Source organism: Rosa rugosa, chromosome 5 (genome assembly GCF_958449725.1).
Source record: "Rosa rugosa chromosome 5, drRosRugo1.1, whole genome shotgun sequence".
Classification (NCBI taxonomy): domain Eukaryota; kingdom Viridiplantae; phylum Streptophyta; class Magnoliopsida; order Rosales; family Rosaceae; genus Rosa; species Rosa rugosa.
In genome coordinates, this window is record NC_084824.1 from 13,245,983 (window position 1) to 13,257,864 (window position 11,882).

General features: G+C 36.5%; 1 long non-coding RNA gene across 9 annotated transcripts; it reads right to left on the reverse strand.

Moving 5' to 3' along the window:
* Nucleotides 1-458: 458 nt before the first annotated feature.
* LOC133712407 (uncharacterized) lies at nucleotides 459-5,761 on the reverse strand. Of its 9 annotated transcripts, XR_009847378.1 has the most exons (7): nucleotides 4,024-4,579; nucleotides 3,438-3,566; nucleotides 3,232-3,330; nucleotides 2,735-2,868; nucleotides 1,204-1,275; nucleotides 937-1,091; nucleotides 459-779 (listed from the first exon to the last, which is right to left on the reverse strand). It is a non-coding gene; the product is annotated as an uncharacterized LOC133712407 (long non-coding RNA). The 9 variants fall into 9 exon arrangements; XR_009847381.1 differs by lacking the exon at nucleotides 1,204-1,275; XR_009847379.1 differs by lacking the exons at nucleotides 937-1,091; nucleotides 1,204-1,275.
* Nucleotides 5,762-11,882: the final 6,121 nt, after the last annotated feature.

An 11,882-nucleotide genomic window follows, 5' to 3' on the forward strand; every position in this document is an offset into this window, starting at 1 on the left:
TTCTCCAGAGAACGATGTATGTACCTTTAGGCAACATCAGTTAATCTATTAAGAATGATGTTTTATGTTACTAGGAACATCGCTTTTCGTTAGTTGAAACGATGTCTAGTAGTTTTGTAGACATCATTTCTATTTTTCAAAACCGATGTCCTGTATTTCATGGTAAATCGGTTTACTTTATAACAGCTGATTTGTACGTTGACACTAGATAACGGTCTGGTGTTTAGATATCGATGTGCATTGATTTTGTGTACATCGATTTTGGGGTGACATTTCGATATGTTGATATTCATGAGACATCAGTCCAGTTTTAGGTACTGATTTCTAATCTCTGAATTGACATCATTTTCTGTCATTATTGTTTTGTTCCCCATTTATATACATCAGTTCATATATATAAGAATGATGTGCAAATAATCATCTAGCTGCTGGTGGTGGGAAAATATTTTGAAATACATTCTCATCATTCAAAAATTGGGGCTTTCCATTAATTTTCTCATCTTCATTCATGATTCTACATAATTCACAAAATAAAACCCCAAAACCTACAAAGGCTAGCCTATAAACATATTAGCAACCAACTACAAAAGTTCAACACCAAACTTTGCTTCAAAGCAAAAACTAGTCTTACTCAAAATCATGTTGGTAGCCAAACTCTGTATATAATCAGCCACTTCAATACGTACAAAGTCGTCTCTTTGACAATTATATGTAGATGCCGGATCAACAAAGCAATGGTGTCAAATTCATCTCTTTGAGTAAGAAGTTCATGCAAGTACCTGTGTCAAAAGCAAAGACATGAAATTGCAAGCAAACTCGTTTTCCAAATGCAGCAAAACCCCATAATCCCATATCACCTTTCCACACAGTTACATTGCAAGTCATGTGTAAGCAAAGGGAAAAAGAAAAAAAAGGGAAGACAGCTGCAGCCATTACCTAGCTTCCATAGTTATGTATCAAATCAATCTTAGAGAAGACATTTATGTGTGGGAGCTCCATATGTATCATGGTTGATAAAAAAGAAGAAATGCAGTAACATACTTTGCAACGTCACTGCATATATGGGCATCAACTAAATGCGTTGCAGCCAACTGCAGAAAATCAGGAAGCCAACCAAATGAAGAGCAGAAGGCACATCAATCATTCATGGTCATGGTGAATGGTCAAAGCAACAATATCACAAAAGAAGAATATAATCATAACTTGAGGTTTAACTTCTTTATGAGTTTCATGATAATATTCCTGGTGTTGGAAAATCAAAGAGAAGATAGTGATCTGCAGTAACATTGATAGGCAGCAGAATGCTATTGTTAATTTTACCACTACTTAGGGGACAAACTACAAGAAGAATGCTAACATGCCATGTCATTTGAGCAACTTTACAATCAGCCAAATATATATGCTTGCGTAATTTCTGATTGTGGATTTCAAAATGCATCACTTATTATTTGAATTTAAGTATCATTGGTTGAACATTTCAGTATAATTCTGAGCAACCATAAGACTAGCTCCAATTTGAACTGATTCTTGATATAACAATGAAAATCACATACTAGCGAATTATACAAACGCTCAGAGAAGCTATCACAGAGAAAAGAAAAAAAGAGAAAAAGAAAAAAAAAAAAAAAAAAAACACTATCACAACAACTCCAAGAAGCAGTTATGATGTATCATAGGAAAACAGTATAATAAAACTGCCCATATAAAGAACTTGATGGGAAAAGATAAGAATAAGGATAACAGAAGCCAGATGCACAAACCCTGTATTCAGAAACATTATTTTCATAATCTGTAAAGCACAAGATAAAATGAAAGTTAAGAGTATCAGGCTTAAGGATTCAAGGAGCACTCTTCTCCATAAAAAGAAAAAGAAAAAGAAAACAGGATTCAAGGAGCACAAGAAAAATGGTATACTTATATGCACATGTTTTCAGTGACATCAGTAACTAGCAAAATGAGAGACTTCCAGGGCCTTAACTGAGCTCCTGATATAGTCAGAAACAAGTAGAAATTTAACATAATCTACATAAATGTGCTTTTATTTATTTGTATAATAAACACACTTGAACTGACCAGATTGTGAATACCTACCCTAGCACCAATTACTGAACAGTTCTTTATTCAGGTCAGCCAGTGTTAGGTTGGGGTAAATTATGCTAAAGAAAACGTTTTGTATTATTCTCACATAGCCACTTTTGCAGCAGGACATTATCATGCACTCTGGGTACATAACACCTTGAAGAGCACATATCAACCCATTGTTTCCCATCTCGTTCCAGCTTTTCACTTTTATCGACTGGATCATCTTCAAAAGTCAAACCAGCTATACATATGTTCTTCTGCTAGTTGATTATCAGAAGAAGTCTCACCAAACACTGCCTAAAACTAACGGAAAAAGCAGCAATAAGCCAAATCTTTTCAATCTAAACTACTTCGACTCTTGGTAAACCAAAGAACATATACACTATGTTCTGAACAGTAGTAAAATCAGTAGTAATTTATAATTCGGGAATCCACCAAATTTCCTCAACTATTCTAATTTATTGGTAAAATATGTTTTCTTGATAACAACAAAAAGAGTGTGACCATATAAAGAAACAGACAAAATATAAAAAAAGACTCGCACAAGGAAATGGTTTTCATGAGCATTTATTTAAATATCTATATTTCTGCCGCACTTATGTAAGCATATGTATTGTGTAAAGAAACATGTATGGCAATAAAAATGACTTACTTTTTCCCTTCCACATCGACACCATGTACCAGAAACTCGTCTGCATACTTGGCAATGAAGTCTAATATTTCCTTGTCAAGATACACGTCACTGAACTTTTGCCATCTATCTGTGACAATTGCATATTTACCTTCCTGCACATAAAAGACCAGATACACATTAAGGCCAACGAATAAAAGAGGGGCTTGAATAAATTAATGAGATGGCGAATGTGTGACAGTTGCTTATTAGGCTAAAGCACAAAAGCCTATTATATATTAAACATGGTACTTGAAAATGCTTAAAAAAAAAAAAATACAATAGTTCCAGTAGCTTGCTGCAAAACTCGTCCACTGTGTTCTAGCATTCATAATATGATCTGAGTTTTAATAAACTGATATTTCAAAGGCAATAATTAAAACTGCTCAAGAATACGTAGTCTAATGAGGCTGCTTAGCCTCGTAAAGAAAGTGAACAAATGAAGGACATAAGACGTATAATTCTGGATAACTTCATACCCTCTTTCTACAGCTAAGGTCTAAAACAAGCCTTTCTTTTCCAACAACACGAACAAGATCTTTAAGCCTTTCAAGGTTTTGCCCATTATTAAATACATACTGCAAGAAAACCATGACAAGTTTTAGAAAATGTTTTCCTGATATTAATTGTTCTAAGAAATATACATGGTTTTTCAATTTTAGAAGAGGAGAAAAACAGAACTCACAGAAGTGACAATGACGTGGGTAGCCCCTTCTTCTATGTATTGCAAAGAATTATCTGAATTGATCCCACCTCCTACCTGAAAACCACCTAGATTATACCAGTCCTCGTAGCAAGTTCAGCAGAGGAAAATCTGTAAGTTTAAACATATCATCAATCATAGAGAACAAAGTGAAATAGCACACTCACAAGGTTTATACTAATCTCAGCATGTGCAATGAATAATGAGAAATCTGATCCTTTTGCAAAAGTTGGCACCTCTTTGATATCAATTTCCCTAAACCTCGTAATCCTAACTGATGCAAGTTAGAATAGTACAAACGCACAATAACTTCTTTCAACAAAATGTGTAACTTTCAGACCATGATCCTATTTACAACAAATAAAAATAATCATGCAGTAAACTCTGAGACCATGATGCTATTTACAACCACACATCCAGTAGATAAACACAAATGATATATCTCCTTAGTTTAAGAGTTGAATAAATAAAGAACAAAGCATGGTTGAGTTCAGAAAAGGATTTTACATGCAATATTGAACTGGAGGAAAATAAAAAACAGAGCAACTAATATTGCTGAAGGCCATACCTTCTGTGAAAGAAACCAGATTTCCAATCCTGTTGCGAGCAATTGAAACCGGATTTCCAAGCCTTCGAGGAAGCAAGCACATAGCAATACTAGATATAACTCAATCAACATAAAAATTACAAGTATGGCCCACCAAAATGGCAATAGTAAAGCTAAAATGAACCAGGTGTGAGAACATTGGCAAGATTTCGCACTCCAAATATTGAGTGGAAACAGTATAACATACTCAACCTCGTTCAAGATACGCAAAAAATAAAAAAGTTCACCTTTGAAAACTTCAGTCCGGATTTCCAAGCCTTTTGGGAGCAATTCAACCTTTGAAAACTTCACCTTTTCCCAATCAGCCCAACCAACAGCCCAGAACCTCTACCTGTAGAACATCACTATATAAGGAAGCAATGTTTGAGGCCTCTTCTGCTAGTGAGCTTCATAAATCACAATCAAATCAATACATCACACAACGAAATCCAGTTACAATCAAATCAAATTGCTCACATATTATGTATAGCTTCAATTCCACAAAAGTTAATCACATAAACACAAAAATCGAATCACCACAGCAAAATAGATCGATCCTTTACATATATAAAGCTCAAGATCAATCAAACAACTAATAAGAGCAATCATGAACAACTACAAAGTAGTTCTAGATTAGATTTTTATTTTCCTAAAATTAACACCAAAAACTAATCCAGATAACAAAATCTCTATACAAATAACACATACATGCCAAGCAATTTTAAAATTCCAAATATTTCAGCGAAACGGAGCAGAGCAAAACCTTTGGGGCTTCAAAGACAGAAGAAATCTGAGTGAGGCCGAGAGTGATGTGAGCAATTGTGTGAGCCATGTGCTTCTTCCCACTCAAGGGCGTGACTGCAAAACAAAGTCACAGACTCGGCGCGTGCCTTAGTTTCGTTAAAAACGAAGAAGAATATGAAGGTGAAGAAGATGAAGTGATTGCGATAAAGGAAGAATCCAGTGACACGACACTGGCCACCATTGGAGTCCCATCGGTGAGGACGTGAGGTAGTCGCCTGGAGTGTTTGGGATGACGTGGAAGAAGAGATCGAGGCAGGGGTTGCCGGTGGAGAGAAACGTGGCAGAGTCGTTCTCCGTCAGGCCCATTGGGAGGTCGTGCTTGGTTCCGACGTCGTTGAAATTCGCCACCATCAGGTCCACGAAGGATTCGCCGGTGGTGGGTTTGGAGTCGGGTTTGGATTTGGGTTGGGGTGGCGCGCGGAGCGGTGGTGGTGGGTGAGGGTTTGTGGAACTCGGGAGGACCGAGAATACTGGGAGGAGCCATGGCTCGATTTGTGTGAGCTAGCTACCTGTGAAACTAGGGAGGGAGAGAGAGGGAGATGAAGGAAGCAATGAGGAGCTCCAGAATGGCGGCGAGTTCGAGTGAGCTTAGGGTCCAGAATGGAGGTCGAGTTTGGGAGGAGATCTAGTTTGGGAGGAGTTCAGAATGAAGGAGGTCGAGGGAGAGTAACATTAGGGTTTTCCATCTGTTTCTATTTGGGCGCAATTTTTTTTCTAAGTGTGAAAGTTTTGAGTTTTAGTCCCCGCTTCTTCATTTCACTTAAAAACTTAGCGTTTTTTTGCAAAAATAGGTTCCCGCAAATTTTCGAACTAAACTTTTAACACCGGTCATTTTAAGAACTGGTGTTAATGACATACATTTAAATCGGTATTTTCGTAAAACGATGTTAGATTACTTTTTTACATCGTGGGCAAGTCTGACCGATTTAAAACATGTGATGTCTATGAACAGATTTCTAGTAGTGGTATTTCCAAAATGCAGGGCATTGTGATGAATACAATTCAGTCAAAGGCACTGGTTGGAATAGGTCGGTCTTCAGTCCTTGTAAATTTTATTTTCATACTCTTATACGTGTTGGTGTTCATTCAGATTTCTTGGTGTGATCAGTACAGGTTCCATTGGAGAGGTACCAATTTTGGTGGTGAAGCCTCAAGCTTACATGAATTATAGTGGGGAAGCGGTGTGTTCTCATCATCTTTGTTTGCTATCTTGAGTTAATATAGGTTCATTTTGGTGTTACATACTTTTGATCGTGTCTTATTACTTTATACCTGAAACTCTGGGACATCCCAAAGGAAATGACTAGGTTTGCTTTTTGTGTAATGTTTTAATCTTGTTCCTTTGAATACTTTCTCCTTTGTAGAGTTTCTTTTGAGTTTCAGCATAATGTTTGTGGTAGATCAATATATGCAGAGGGTACAGTTGATGCTGTAATTTTCCTTGCTAAGAAGGTAAGGTCTCTCAAACCGTGGAATTAAAAGTCTGTATTGTTTGGTTCCATAACAAGTTCAGAAGATGCCCCTGCATATGAGAAAAAGTAAATTAAAATGATCGATTCATATATAGAACTCATGTGAACTTATGTGAACTTATGACAGAAAAGTTAAATGTCAAAGCTAGTTTAACTTTTAAACCTTGAACCGTGACAATCTAAATAGTATGTGAACTTATAATAGTGTTTAAGTTTTCAAAGATGATCTTATGGTTTACTCTTCATCTGCAACCTGCATATTATGTACATGGCCTTTCTTCATTTGTTCATTTTGTTCATTTTGTTTGTTTTGTTTTAACTTTGAACATATATATCGCACTTTATAGGTCTGAGTTGATTTAATTTCCTTGTGAAGTTCTAGGTAGTTCATAATATATGCAGTTTATATTATGCATGTGAGTGGAGTTGTGGTATCCTGGTTCCGATTTAACATTAATTTTTTGGTCTATCTACTGAGGCGGTTATTTTTGGTTTAAGTTGTTAGCTATTTTGTATTTGATTTTACTAGTTTTTTTTTTTTAATTTTTTTTTTAATCATTTGGTTTTGTTTTCAAGGGATAAGGATAGGTGGCTGACGGTCTGTTAGAGGAGGGAGGAGAAAGAAAGAAAAGGAACAAAGAGAGGGATGGAAAGAAAGAAAGGTGCAAGAAAATGTGGATGATTGCGAAATTGTTCCTCCACCTACTGATAAGGTAACTATATTATTCCAATTCCAATTCCAATACTTATACTTCTTGTTAATGTGTGTAATCCCATTGCTATTTGGTAATATGTGCATCTGATTTTTCTTGTTAGGGTGGCGTCTGCAGCAAACTAGCAAAGTGATTTTGAGCAAGGCTAGCTAGATTTTTTGTGAACCATTTTGGAGTAGTTGTACTGTTGCAGCAACTGTGAACAAAACTACATGTACACTTATTGCAATGGTATGTTTTAGGCTAGCCTTGAAGTACGTAGGTTGGGGTCTTTTTGCCTATTTTTTGAACTATTATCATCTCTGATGTTGGATACAAATTAATGCAATGCCCCATATTCAAATTATTTGGAATTTCATGTTGTCAAATGTGGATTAGATCGATTTTGTAGCAGCAATTACAAAGTTAGTGGATATCATGCTCATGTGAAGGACATGATGTACATACGTCTATTTCAAATCAGTATTAAACTACAAAAACGATGTCATTAAAGAGATGATACAGCAGATTGGAAACAAAAATCGATCGTCTCTTTATTCAGTGCATATCGAGTTATTAAGTAAGAAACGATGTAAAACAACGCAATGGACATCGACTTTTTAAGTAAGAAATGATGTAAAACAAATCAATGAACATCGATTTATTAAATGAAAAACGATGTCTGGTATAAGGATGAACATCAGTGTCAACCTCATAAACTGATGTTTAATAGAAAAATGGACATCACTTCGTAAAAAGAAACGATGTTTAACATAATAATGAACATCGGTCGATTAATACAAAAGAATGTAGATTCAATCTTAAATAGTTTGATATATGACAAGTACTCGTAAAGCTCATAAACAGCAGGCAAATTTCAAAAATACCGATGTGTAAGAATATATTACACATCGTTTCTAGAATGAGTAACGATGTTAAAATGAATACTAGTCTATTGGACCTATATTTCGTTAAGCATTAAATGCATAAATATGAAGGTTTAACAATATCTACAAACACCAATTTGTGATCATAATAGCAGTTTAACATCGAGTCTATAATCTAATTCGATGTTTATGGTAGTATGGGACATCGGTTTTTAACCGATGTCTATTTTTTGGCGATCTTTTACATCACCCACTAACACATGTGCACAAATTTTTTTTTACATCGGTTTTTTGCCGATGTATATGAGAAAAATTCTAGAAGTGCTTCTTGATCTCCTATTCATAAAAATTCTTATGAACCCCCCAAAACGGCGTCTTCTTTAGCTTCTCCCAAGCCTCTTTTCCAATCATTGTTCGGTGGGTGTTGATGGTAGCCCAGAATGCATGCAGATTACATTTATACTGTATGTAATCTGGTCTTTGTGCTCTTATCTTCTTTGTTCCAATCGGTACATCCTCTTTGCCTATTGCAACAACCTTCCTCTTTGCCACTGCGATTAATCTGTGTTTATGATAAATGTAAATATATGAGTACTGACCATCAGTAGTTTATTGACCCTCAATAGTGTACTGACCCTTAATAGTTTACTGACCCTCAATTTGATTAAGAAACCATTATATATAGCTTATAAAAATGCAAGAGACCTAATCAAAAGATCCTCACAATTGCAGCAGATCATTGACCAAAATTTCAAGCGGAAAATAAAGACTAACAACAGTAATGAGATCAAATATCCATAGAGCCTATAGGTAGACATAATTGCAATGACCCTCCCATAAAGTAAAGCTAAGAAATTTGTCTAAAAATGGAAGCTCAACTAAACTGATAATAGATTTGAGTTGAATACCTCATGCAATCATGAGGTTGCAATACACATAGAGTTACTGACCCTCAATAGCATACTGACCCTCAATAGTTTACTGACCCTCAATAGGTTAATGACCCTGAATAGGATACTAATCCTCAATAGTTTACTGACACTTCATGGGATTAATCAACTATTATAGCTTATAAGAATGACTTATGTACTGGAAAGTGGTAGCTTAAAGAGAACTGATATTTTTCACCTAATTCCATTTCCAACCACTAGTTTTGTGACTATCAGGCTGAATAGCATTTTTTTGCCAATCATATTGCAAAAGAGTACAAGCTCTTCACCTAACTTAAGATGCAACGATTAAGAAGTCAAAACTAAGAAACTAGAGCACCCGAAAGCTGTGCAAGCAACTAAAAAGAACAACAAAGCGTAGAATTAGAATCACATTTAATATAGCAAAAGAGAATTGGATTACAATAGAATTTGCAAATTAGAATAGAAAGGGGTAACATGAAGAAAAGTAATTATTGTCTGTGAAGAAGCATATCCAACAAAAAGTAGTTCACTATGTAAAGAAAAATGTTGGAGAGAAAAGATCCCACATTGGAAAAGTGACAAATAAAATATAACTTATAAGTGGGTGACTCTTACCCAATTGTACTGAGACCTTTTGTGATTAAAACCCAACACCTAACGGGTGGTTAAGTTAGGACAGTATCGGTACAATGGTGGGCCACATGTCACACTTGTCGCTGTTTAACATGGTATCAGAGCGGGTCGCTCTTCAATACGTCGCCATCATGGACCCGGATATGGGTTCATTCATTAATTGATTCACCAATCTCCTCTCCAATCATGGACCTAGTTTGGGTTCATTAAATTGGCCATCGGAAGTTTCCGATTGGATTATTGCCAAGTGTCTGATGTGGGCCTTGGATTGTTATGTGATTGGTCAAGTCTCTAATGTGGGACTTGTGACCCGATTTCCAATGTGGAATCGGGTTTGTCAATTAATTCCACGTGCATACCTAGAGCTAGGTTGCACGTGAGGGGGGCGTGTTGGAGAGGAAAGATCTCACATTGGAAAAATGACAAAATATAATATAACTTATAAGTGGGTGGCTCTTACCCAATTGTATCGAGGCATTTTGTGATTAAAGCCCAACACCTATCGGGTGGTTAAGTTGGGACAGTATCGGTACAATGGTGGGCCACGGGACACGCTTGTCGCTGTTTAAACATGGCCCCTCTCCAATTACGTCTCCAATTATCATGAGCCCGAATTTGGGTTCCTTATATTGCCATCAGAAAAATTCCGATCGGATTGTTACCAAGTGTCCGATGTGGGCCTTGGATTGTATTGACCAAGTCTCTGATATGAGGCTTGTGTCCCAATTTCCAAAGTGGGAATTGGATTAATTAATTTTACGTGCTAACCTAGAGCTAGGTTGCACGTGAGGGGGCGTGTTGGAGAGGAAAGATCCCACATTGGAAAAGTGACAAATAAAATATAACTTATAAGTGGGTGACTCTTACCCAATTGTACCGAGGCCTTTTGTGATTAAAACCCAACACCTAACGGGTGGTTAAGTTGGGACAGTATCGGTACAATGGTGAGCCACATGTCACACTTGTCGCTGTTTAACAAAAAAGTCATTCAGTAACAGACAGACCATAGCATTCATAAAGAGCAGCAAGCAACAAAAACAGGTTTCTTCATATTTATGACCTTCACTCAAAAGCCCATTGGTTAAGGGTACTAACCCTTAATACCCCCACTTACAGAGAAAAATTTATGTAGAAATCAAATGATACATAAAGGATTTGTAGAATTTTTCAAGCAAAAAATTTGCAGGACTCTCAATTTCACCATCAAATTAAGTAGACAAGAATCAAACAAAGGATTTCCAAATAGGAATTAAACAGAGAATTCACACTAAGAAAAACAGTAACAGAATTCACAACCAAACTGACCATAATCAAATTTCTCAACCAAAATCCTTTACCTGAGGGAGAGATTGTGACAAGACGAGGCTGAAGGAAACTAGAGGATCTGAAGGATTCAAAAGTGTTAAATGCAAAGCCATTGATTTTGACGGAGGCAGAGAACCTATAGTCATGATCGAGGCCCTACTTCGTGCTGCTATACTCACCTATATTGAACAAAAAAAGCACAAAAATAAGACTATAGCTACTGACCCTTAGTAACTAGAAATTTCTCTACTGACCTTCAAGCCCTAGCTTTGAAGAAGCCTCGCCGCCGGAGCCTTGCTTTTCTTCCTCACCGCTGGAGTCTCGCTCTGTTGCTTTGCCGCCGGAGTCTCGCTTTGTTGCTTCACTGACGGAGCCTCGCTCTGTTGCTTTGCCGCCGCGACCAAACCCTAGCTTCCTTCCGATTGAAATTGAAATGAGGCTGTGAACTGAAATGAAATGGGTTCGAATCAGCTTCAAGCCCTAGCTTTGAAGAAGCCTCGCTCTGTTGAACATTGTATTGCCTTTTCTGTAATTGGGCCTTATAGTGGTTGACGGCCTGTTAGTTTTAATAGACCGCATGGGCTAAACGTTTTAGCTCTTGCGCATGGTAAAAAATCAGGAACTATTGTAGTTATTGGTGTTTACCTCTTTCTTTTATTTCACAAGGACAAGGCCATATCAAAATCCAGCGCGGTTAGGTAGAAATAAAATTCTAAAATATAGTTCTAGTCATATTTTTGCATGTACTAATAAATTAGAAAAGGGCTAAATACTGGTTACTACCCTGTGGTTTAGGTCCAAAATCAATTCAGCCACTGGACTTCTAATTTTATCAAAAACACCCCTGTAGTTTCAATTTTGATTTAATAGGTTCAATATGTTAGTCTTCCGATAATTGAGTCATTTAACTTGTCAACGTGGCTCATACATGGCCTATTTTTTATGATGTGGTGTTAAGGTGGCATGCATAGTCAATTTAAGAGTGGGTCTCACTATTAGAAATCTATCAAATAAAAAGTTTTTCATCAAATAATAACTATAAGTTGAACCCATAGCAGAATATTAACGAATTAGACCTATTAGATCAAAATTGAAAGTACAAGGGTGTTTTTGATGAAATTAGAAGTCCAAGGA